The following is an 8870-nucleotide window of genomic DNA, read 5'->3' as shown; positions in this document are numbered from 1 at the left end:
GGTAAGGCTCGTCTCGGGGCTCGTTCCTCTCAGGGCTCAGCTGCTCTGCTCTCCCCACAAGGCCAGCTGTGGACTCTCAGGCTCTCTCTTCCCAGGGCCTCTGCTGTGCCTGTGGAGCCATCTCTTCTCCTCCGTCTTCTCCTGTGTGCTTACTTCCCAGGGCTCCAGCTCAGAAAACTCCTCTGCACGTTTCATGGAGCCTTTTCTCTTTCTTCCCATCACTGCTTCTCTGTGTGTTTACTTTTTTTTTTAAAGGTTTATTTTTAAATTTTATTTATTTCTCTCCCCTTCTCTTCCCCCCTCCCCCAGTTGTCTGTTCTCTGTGTCCATTTGCTGTGTGTTCTTCTTTGTCTGCTTCTGTTGTCAGTGGCACCGGGAATCTGTGTCTCTTTTTGTTGCATCATCTTGCTGCATCAGCTCTCCGTGTGTGCAGCGCCATTCCTGGGCAGGCTGCATTTTCTTTCACGCTGGGTGGCTCTCCTTTATGGGGTGCACTCTTTGAATGTGGGGCTCCCCTACGCGGGGGCACCCCTGTGTGGCAGGGCACTCCTTGCGCGCATCAGCACTGCCCATGGGCCAGCTGCACACGGGTCAAGGAGGCCTGGGGTTTGAACCCTGGACCTCCCATGTGGTAGGCGGATGCCCTAACCACTGGGCCAAGTCCACTTCCCTGTGTTTACTTCTTGGGGTTCCAGTATCAAAACTTCTACCTTCTCCTCTGCCATGCAGTTTTCTCTCTGAGTCCTCACCCACCAAGGGAGTTAGCACTCAATGTCCTACTGACGTGGCCCAATCAGAGCCCTAATCATAATTTAATCAAGTAAGAGTGAAACCTCTGAATCCAATATAATCTAATATGCCCAGAGGAACAGACTGGTTCACAAACATAATCCAGTATCTATTTTTGGAATTCATAAACAATATCAAACTGCTTCGCTCTTAAAAGGCATTTAGAAAAGGAAAAAAAAAAAAGCTTGTAGTCAGCCTCACACAACAACTTCTGCTTACATCTCACTAGCCTACCTAGCTTCAGGAAATGTCTTCTAGCCAGGGTCCTTGCTGCTTAGAATAAAATGGCAAGAAGAATGGAGTAACGGATCCTGGGTAGGGGAGGTGGGTTAAATGACGTCCACACATTTCTGCACGTTTCCTCCTCTCGAAGGTGGCGCCCCATCCCCCGCCTTTGAACACGGCCAGACTTGGCCATTCTCAGAGTCAACACACAGAACGCGGCAGAAGGGTGCCCGTGGCCTCTCAGGTGGGCCCGAGACCCGCCTGCCGCCCCTGACCGTGGCTGGACACGACGTGAGGACGCTCAGGCTGCCCTGTGGAAGGGCCCGGCCGCCTTCGCCAACTCGCCAGCCTCGAGAGTGGGCCCGCTTGCGAGCTAAGTCTCCAGACCAGTCGGGCCTTGCGGTGACGGCGGTCCCAGCCTGTGCCGTTGGCTGTAATCTCACCACGGACACCCCAACCCGGAAGCCCCCGGCGTGGCCACCCCCGCTTCCTGACCCGCTGAAACCCTGAGCGCCGGTTACTGTTTGTTGTTACTTCGAGCCACTGAATGTGGGGTCATTTGTTATGCGGCAACAGGTAGCTAACACAGTGAACAGTTAGTGACGGTTGTCACATCCAGCACAAAGAGAAAGCTGGTCTGTGGACGGAGCAGGCGGCAGAGGGGAGCAAAGAAACTTCTTTTCCTAGGGAGAATGGAAAGCACCATTTTTTTCCCCAAAAAGTAAAAGCATTTACTTTTTAAGCTTTCCAGGATCTGTTAAATTAATAATGTATGATAAAGGAATGTTGAAGCATGACATTTTGGAGTGGGTAGGTCCCCTAGATGATGACGCTGTACTCGCCCTCGAGCCCCTGCAGGTCCCACAGGCAGCCACCCATTGGCAGGGGAGTCCCAAGCAACCCCCGTAGTCGCATCGGACCCCCACCCACCCAGGGGTGAAGGAGAGAATTTTTCTTTGACTGAAGTGGAATCTTGAACCAGTAGTTTCTTGGTTTATGGACACCATGTTTGTTCCAGCTACCTTTGCTGCATAACAAAGCACCCCAAAGATAATGGCATAAAGCACACCATTGCTTCTGTGGACCAAGCGTTTGGCAGCACCAGGGGGCTGGCTGGCTTTTGCGTCACTGGTGTCTGGGACTCAGCTGGGAAGGCTGCGGGGATCCAAACAGCTACGGGCTGGAGCCGACGGGCTGCCGTGAGGCGCTGCACTCGCACGCCTGGCCCTGGGTGGCTGGAGAGCCGAGCTCAGTGGCCCATCACCAGGGCACCCCCCTGACCTCTCCGCCTGGTGGCCTCAGGGCGGTGTGACTCTTTACCCAGAGATTCAGAGCCCCAAGGGGGTGCTTCCAAGGGCACAACCGCCAAGACAGCCAGGCAGAAGCCGCCCGGCTGTTGGGGATCCAGCCACGTTCCCCATAGAGTCCCGTCCAAGTCTTCGTCCACATCCCCTGTTCCATGAGCAGGACACTTGGTGACTTCGGTGAAGACAGGGGCTCACTTGCGCCTGGGATCTTGGAAGATCCCGCTCAGAGGAGGCCAAGGTGAAGCAGATGGACCTCAAGCCCCATCACTAGGGGCCTTCGAAGGCAGGACACAGAGGTGGACACTGGAAGCCAGAAGAAGCCAGAGAGGAGAGAGAGCGCACCACGTGGCGGAGGATGGAGAGAGCACACCACGTGGTGGAGGACGGAGAGAGCCCAGCACGTGGCGGAGGACGGAGAGAGCCCACCACGTGGCGGAGGACGGAGAGCGCCCACCACGTGACGGAGGACGGAGAGAGCCCACCACGTGACGGAGGACGGAGAGAGCCCACCACGTGGCGGAGGACGGAGAGCGCCCACCACGTGGCGGAGGACGGAGAGAGCCCACCACGTGACGGAGGACGGAGAGAGCCCACCACGTGGCGGAGGACGGAGAGAGCCCACCACGTGACGGAGGACGGAGAGAGCCCAGCACGGATGAAGGACGGCTGTTGCCGGAACACCGCGACCCTGGGGGAAGTGTGCTTTGCCGACGTCTAGATTTTGGGCTGCCCGGCTCCAAACCGTAAGCCACCAGGTTGCTGTGTTCAAGTTCCTGGGGTGTGGTTTCTGTCATGCAGTCTTGGTTTTTGTTTATTTGTTTGTTTGTTTCTTTTGGTTGAGATCTTCGTCTCACAGTCTTGGGACCTCTTATGACGTGGCTTCCGCGGTCAAGGAGCTGACCTTCCTCTGAGCTGATGGGCTGAAGCCACCGCCAGCTTGCCCAGAGCCCCTCACAGAAGCTGTGCCCTTTCTAAGAAGGGCAGCGATGCCCTCAGCGCCGCCCCTGCCCCGCTGCCCCCACGCAGCCCGGAGGCGGACCCCGCAGAGGCCGTGGGTGGCTTCCGGGCGCTCCGTCTGGACTTGCAGGGCGACTCCGGGCGGCGGTGGAAGCTGCGCGGCTGCTCTGGCCTGCCTGAACCGCGCCGACCTCGCCCTTTTCCCACTTCTCCCTTCCCTCTCCCGGGGGAAACGCCTCCGCTCTCCTAGATCACCGGCACCCTGCCCTCGGGGCTTGCCGCTCCGCCTGCAGAGGCTGGGTGGGCACAGAGCAGCTGCGCGAGCCCGGGCGCCCTGGGAGCCGCTTCCCTCCACCGGGCTGCGCCCGGCTCACCTGAAGGTCAGGGCCGGTGGCCACTGACTCTTCCACACGCTGTCCTCCACAGGGAGGCCCAAGTCCCCCAAAACCAGCTGAGCACGTGGAGGACACGAGAGTCCCAGGAGCTGCCCGCTCCCAGGGCCCCGGGGCCTCGGGGCGCTGCTCCAGCTCCGGTGCTCACGTCGGCGCTAACAAAAGCCAGCCCTGCCTCATTTATACCCCCTCGCAAAACCCCCAAATCCCAGGCGCAAGCCCGCAGGAGCTAGTGGGATCTTGGCTGACGATCTCCACGGCCAGGCCTCCAGCCCATTAGTGGGATTGCTCGTTAGACGGGATTCCCGGGAGAGCCCAGGACCCACGCCCGCCCTCTCATTTAATTGGTTTGATAAATTGCCCGCATTAATTAGCTGGCTTCTGGTAGGCGGGGGCGGGGAGAGGCCTCCCGGCTCAGGGTCCCGCTACGGGGGGGCCTCCCAGCCCGGCTTCCTGCCCCGGGAGCGGGAGGCGGGGCGCCCGTGGGTGCTGTGTGTGCGTCAGTCGCAGGCTCCTCGCACCCTCCACCCGGCGCTGGGTGGGGGTCTCACTCCAGGGCAGCTCCTCCGACCACCCAGGGGCGGGGAGCAGGCCGTGACCGGCTGACCACCGAGGAGAGAGGCCAGGGTGGGGGGCCCGGCCGCCGGCCACGGAGCCCAAGGGCGCTCTCCGACCCTCGCCGCGGGTGCCACAGCCGGGAGAGGCCCCCGCAAGCCTGGGAGCGGCGCTGTGGCTTCAGCGGGTCTTCCAGACGCTGGAGACCCCCAGCCTTTCGACAGTGTTTCAAAAGCACTGCTCCCCCCCCCCCCCAGGTGTGAAGCAGCTTTCACCCTCCGAGGCCCCGCGAATTGCCTGCACTTGCGGCCCCCGGAGCTGGCCCGTGAGGACAGGGCGCTCGCCCACCCCCCGCACAGCGCCCCCGGCTTGGCCGCCCTTGCACGCTGCCAACCATCGCCTGGCCCTCCTCCAGCCCCCCCTTTCCGGCCCGGCCAGACCCCTGCTGTCAGCGCTTTAGCGCCCACTCTCTGGGGGGGGGGGCGCGACTTTTGGGTGGTATCACGAGCAAGCCAGGAGGGGGGCGGCAGCCCCGGGGCGGCCCTGGCACACCCGGCCTCCCTCGGCGTGGCCGCAGGCCATGCCTGTGGGCAGGCGAGGCTTCCGGGCAGCGGCACCTGGGAAGGAGGGCAGCCAGGGGCCCAGCGGTCTAACCAGAGCAGACGGCAGGCCCCAAGTGGACCGGCACCCCCGCTCCTTAGACCCCCTTTTCTTGTCACCCCACCTTTAAGTTAATTAAGGCCGGCTAAGCTCCAGGAACAGGCAGCCCCCAAATCACATGGTGGTTCAATGAGGGTCCCGGCAGAAGAGCGGGGGGGGGGCAGCCTCCTGTCTGCGGTGCCCCCAGCCCCGGGCGGGTGCGCTGCGGCGTCCAGCTGGCTGGAGGCTGAGACCCGCTGTCTTTTTTTTTTTTTTTTAAGATAGTACGCTATATTTTTTTCTAAAGGCTTTTAGAGGTTATGGCTCTCAACTGCACATCCTTAGGGACATTTAGAAGCACATGGAGGTGTTTCCGGTCGTCACAAGAATTCTTATTATTCTAACTGAAAAATAAATCATAGCAGGAATGACTACTGAATTTTATCGAATTCTTTTTTTTACATCCATCGAGATGATTGTATTTCTTCTTTAATCGTCCAATGTAGCGAATGACGTGAATAGATTTTTCCCATCTTCAGCTGTCTTTTCATTTCTGCCCTCATCAGGACATGATTTATATAGGTCTGGGTTTGCTACTATTGGGATCTGGGGGCCTAAGTTCATAAGAGAGATTGGTCTAGAAGAGTCCTTTAAAATTGATCCTAGCTGGACTTGAAAATAGTAGTACTAGCCTTATCAAATGATTCGGAAAAGTTTCTTTTCTTACAGCTGGTATAAGGTCAAGACTGTTATTCAATGGTTGTGGTGGAATTCCTCTGTAAAATTGACTGAGTGGGACTTAAAATTTTTTTTTTTTTTGGTAATGGGGAGTATATATTTTTAATTGCTGATTGCATTTCTTTAATGGTTATAGAACTTTGTTTTCTTTCCTTGAATCACTCTTGGAATCTGTATTTACTCTAGAAAAAATTGCTCATTTAATTGATGTTTCAAATTAATTGGCCTAAAGATCTTTGGCTCTTGCTTATGATTTTTAAAAAATTCTAGTCTCTATAGTTATATCCTCTTTCTACTCCTAATAAAGTTTATCTGTGCCTTCTTGGTCTCCTTTTTTTTTTTTTTTTTTGGTTACGCCTACCAGCAATTTTATCCCTTTCATTTACAGTTTTTAAAAACCAGCACGTGGTGTTCTTCTTCTCATCATGTCTTTGTTTTCTATTCCCTTTACTTCGGTTTCTTTATAAATTAATTTATTTACAGACACTACCCCACCGAGCCAACGCTCCTCTTACCACCTCCTCCCATCCCCCGTAGCCTCTACTCTACTTCCTGTCTCTGAGAATTCGCTATTTCTAGACGCCTCTTACAACTGCGTCACACAGTCCTGGCTCTGATGTGCCCTGTCTATTTCACTCGGCACAATGTTTTTGGGTTCTTCTGTGTGGCCGCGTTTTGGATCTTCGTTCACTCTTATGGTCCAGCGATGTCCACTCTTAAAATCCCCAGGGCCCGAGCACTGTACCGCACCTGCTCAGGTGCCCGTGTTGGGACCTTGGTCTCATGGTCACACCCAACTGCCAAGGTGTCTGGGAAGTGTGGTCAGTGGTTCCTCAGGACAGAGTGAAAGGACTGTATTGGGTAGCTAATGGTTTCTGACTCGGTCTTTTCAGCACATGGCTTCAAGAGTGCGTAACTACAAGGTTTGTTATGAAAAACAGCAGTCCCCCCCGCTGCCCCTCCCCAGGGACCATCCCCTTCGCCTCTTTCCCCCGATTGCTCCCGTCACTCCAACAGCACGTGCTTTAGTTTCCTGTTGCGGCAAAATAAGCCCCCAGCAGGGTCAGCTGCCAACGGCCCCGCTTACCACCTGTGGCTTGGGAGGTCAGAGGCCTGGGCGCAGCCTGACCGGCTTCCCTGCCCGGGCGTCACGGGCTAAAGTCAAGACGTCACCAGGGCTGTGTTCTCGTCTGGATCTCGGGGTCCCCTTCCAAGCTCCCGAGGTTGTTACAGGACGCTGTTCTTCGTGGTTGTGGGGCCGAGGTCCCCATTTCCTTGTTGGCTGTCAACCAGGGGCTGCTCCCAGCTGCTAAAGGCCACCTGCACACCTTGCCGTTTTCAGAGCAGAGACCGTCTCTTGCCTGGAATGCCTTTTTTATTTTATTTTCTCTTTTGTTTTTGTTATTTTCTTTTGTTTTAAAATTTAAAAATTTTTTTTTGTATTTCCAGGAATCCCGTTATGCTTTTTAAAATTAAATTGTCTTTTTTAAAAGATACACAGATCACAAAAAATGTTACATTAAAAAATATAAGAGGTCCCCACATACCCCATACTCCCCCTCACCCCACTCTTCTTATGTCAACAAACTCTTTGGTCATTGTGGCACATTCACTGCATTTAGTGAATACATTTTGGAGCGCTGCTGCACCACATGGATTAGAGTTTACATTGTAGTTCACACTCTCCCCCAGTCCATTCAGTGGGTTATGGCAGGATATATAATGACCAGCATTTGTCCCTGCACTATCATTTAGGACAACTCCAAGTCCTGAAAATGCCCCCACATCTCTTCTTCCCTCTCCCTGCCCTCAGCAACTACCATGGCCACTTTCTCCACCTCAGTGCTACAGTTTCTTCCATTACTAGTCACAGTAGTTTTATAGTAGAATACCAGCAAGTCCACTCTAATCCATATTTTATTCCTCCATCCTGTGGACCCTGGGGTGGTGATGTCCACTCCACCGCTATATCGAGAGGGCGCTTAAAGTCCACATGGTTGATGGATGTGATTTTCCTGCTTGGAGTTGTAGGCACTCTCGGTTCCCTGGTGTGGTGGTTGGCCATCTTCACCTCCTTGTTAGCTGACCTGTGCAAGTCCAACAAATCGGAGATTAGGAGTTGCAACTCTGCTGAGGCTCAGAACCCAGCTGGCACATGGGCAGTCCAGAGATCAAGTCTCCTGAGCATACACCAACCCCAGCACGAACCACAGATTCAGTAAAAGTGACAGAAGAGGCATCTGTAGAGAGGTCACATCAGAGTCCAACTCCATCACACTCAGGAGCACAAATTCCAAAGTAGGGGCCCACTGATGAGGCCCTTAACTCCAGAGCCAACTGCTTTGAGTCTCTCTGATTTCCCCGCCTTCCCTTTAAAAGGCTCGTATGATTAGGCCAGGCCTACCCAGATAATCTCCCTTTCATAAGGTCAATTGTTTTGGGACCTTAATACCTGCAAAATCCCACCCTGACAATACCTTGACTGGTTTCTGATTGACTAACTGGGAGAAGGTGCGAGTACACCAGGCCAGGCGTGTGGTGGTCACCTTAGAATTCTGCCTCCCACAGGGGGGCTGCCTTGAGCTGCCCCGTGGTGTTGTCCAACGTCCTCCCCATTAGGGGAGATGTGGACTTAGCTCCTTTTCCTCCCCAATGATGCGCATACCCCAGAGGGTCCTGTTCCTCCATTAGAACTCTGTAGAAGTTTGATTAGATCAATGTTTGGTGTTTATTTTTATCATTATGAAAACATTATCTGTAACTGAGCCATGTAATCAATTAATTCATTCCATTTCCGTCTGTTTTCTTTGTAGCCTCTTAATTATCTTCCTTTCCGATCACTTAGTTTTCTCTTTAACTATCATTAATTCAACTCTGAATTCCTTGCCAGCTTCCTCAGTCACCTCCCAAGCCACATGAGGTATTCTGGGAAACCGTCCCTGCGTCACTGGCTCGTCCAGCTCTTTGCCCGTCTGGGATGCCATGGGTTGCACTTCCTGACGCCCTGTCCACATAGGAGGGTTCAAGACCTGCCCAAATGGGTTCCGAGCTGAAGGGATGCTTGTCACTCGTGGACCAAACCGTTAGTTGCCACTGCAGGACCTCCCAGGTGGCCCTTTCCCTCTGCCATGGTGACCTCACTGTTGGAAGGAGTGGCTGTTCCATCGATCTGGCAGCTGGGGTGAGAGTGACGATGCCACAGTCCCCAGTCAATCCTTGGTTGCTGAGAACGAAGCTTTCGGCATTTTAAGCCATTGAACTTTGGGGA

This window comes from Dasypus novemcinctus, chromosome 3 (assembly GCF_030445035.2).
Source record: "Dasypus novemcinctus isolate mDasNov1 chromosome 3, mDasNov1.1.hap2, whole genome shotgun sequence".
In the NCBI taxonomy this organism is placed as follows: Eukaryota; Metazoa; Chordata; class Mammalia; order Cingulata; family Dasypodidae; genus Dasypus; species Dasypus novemcinctus.
Note: the sequence above shows the minus strand (reverse complement) of the source record.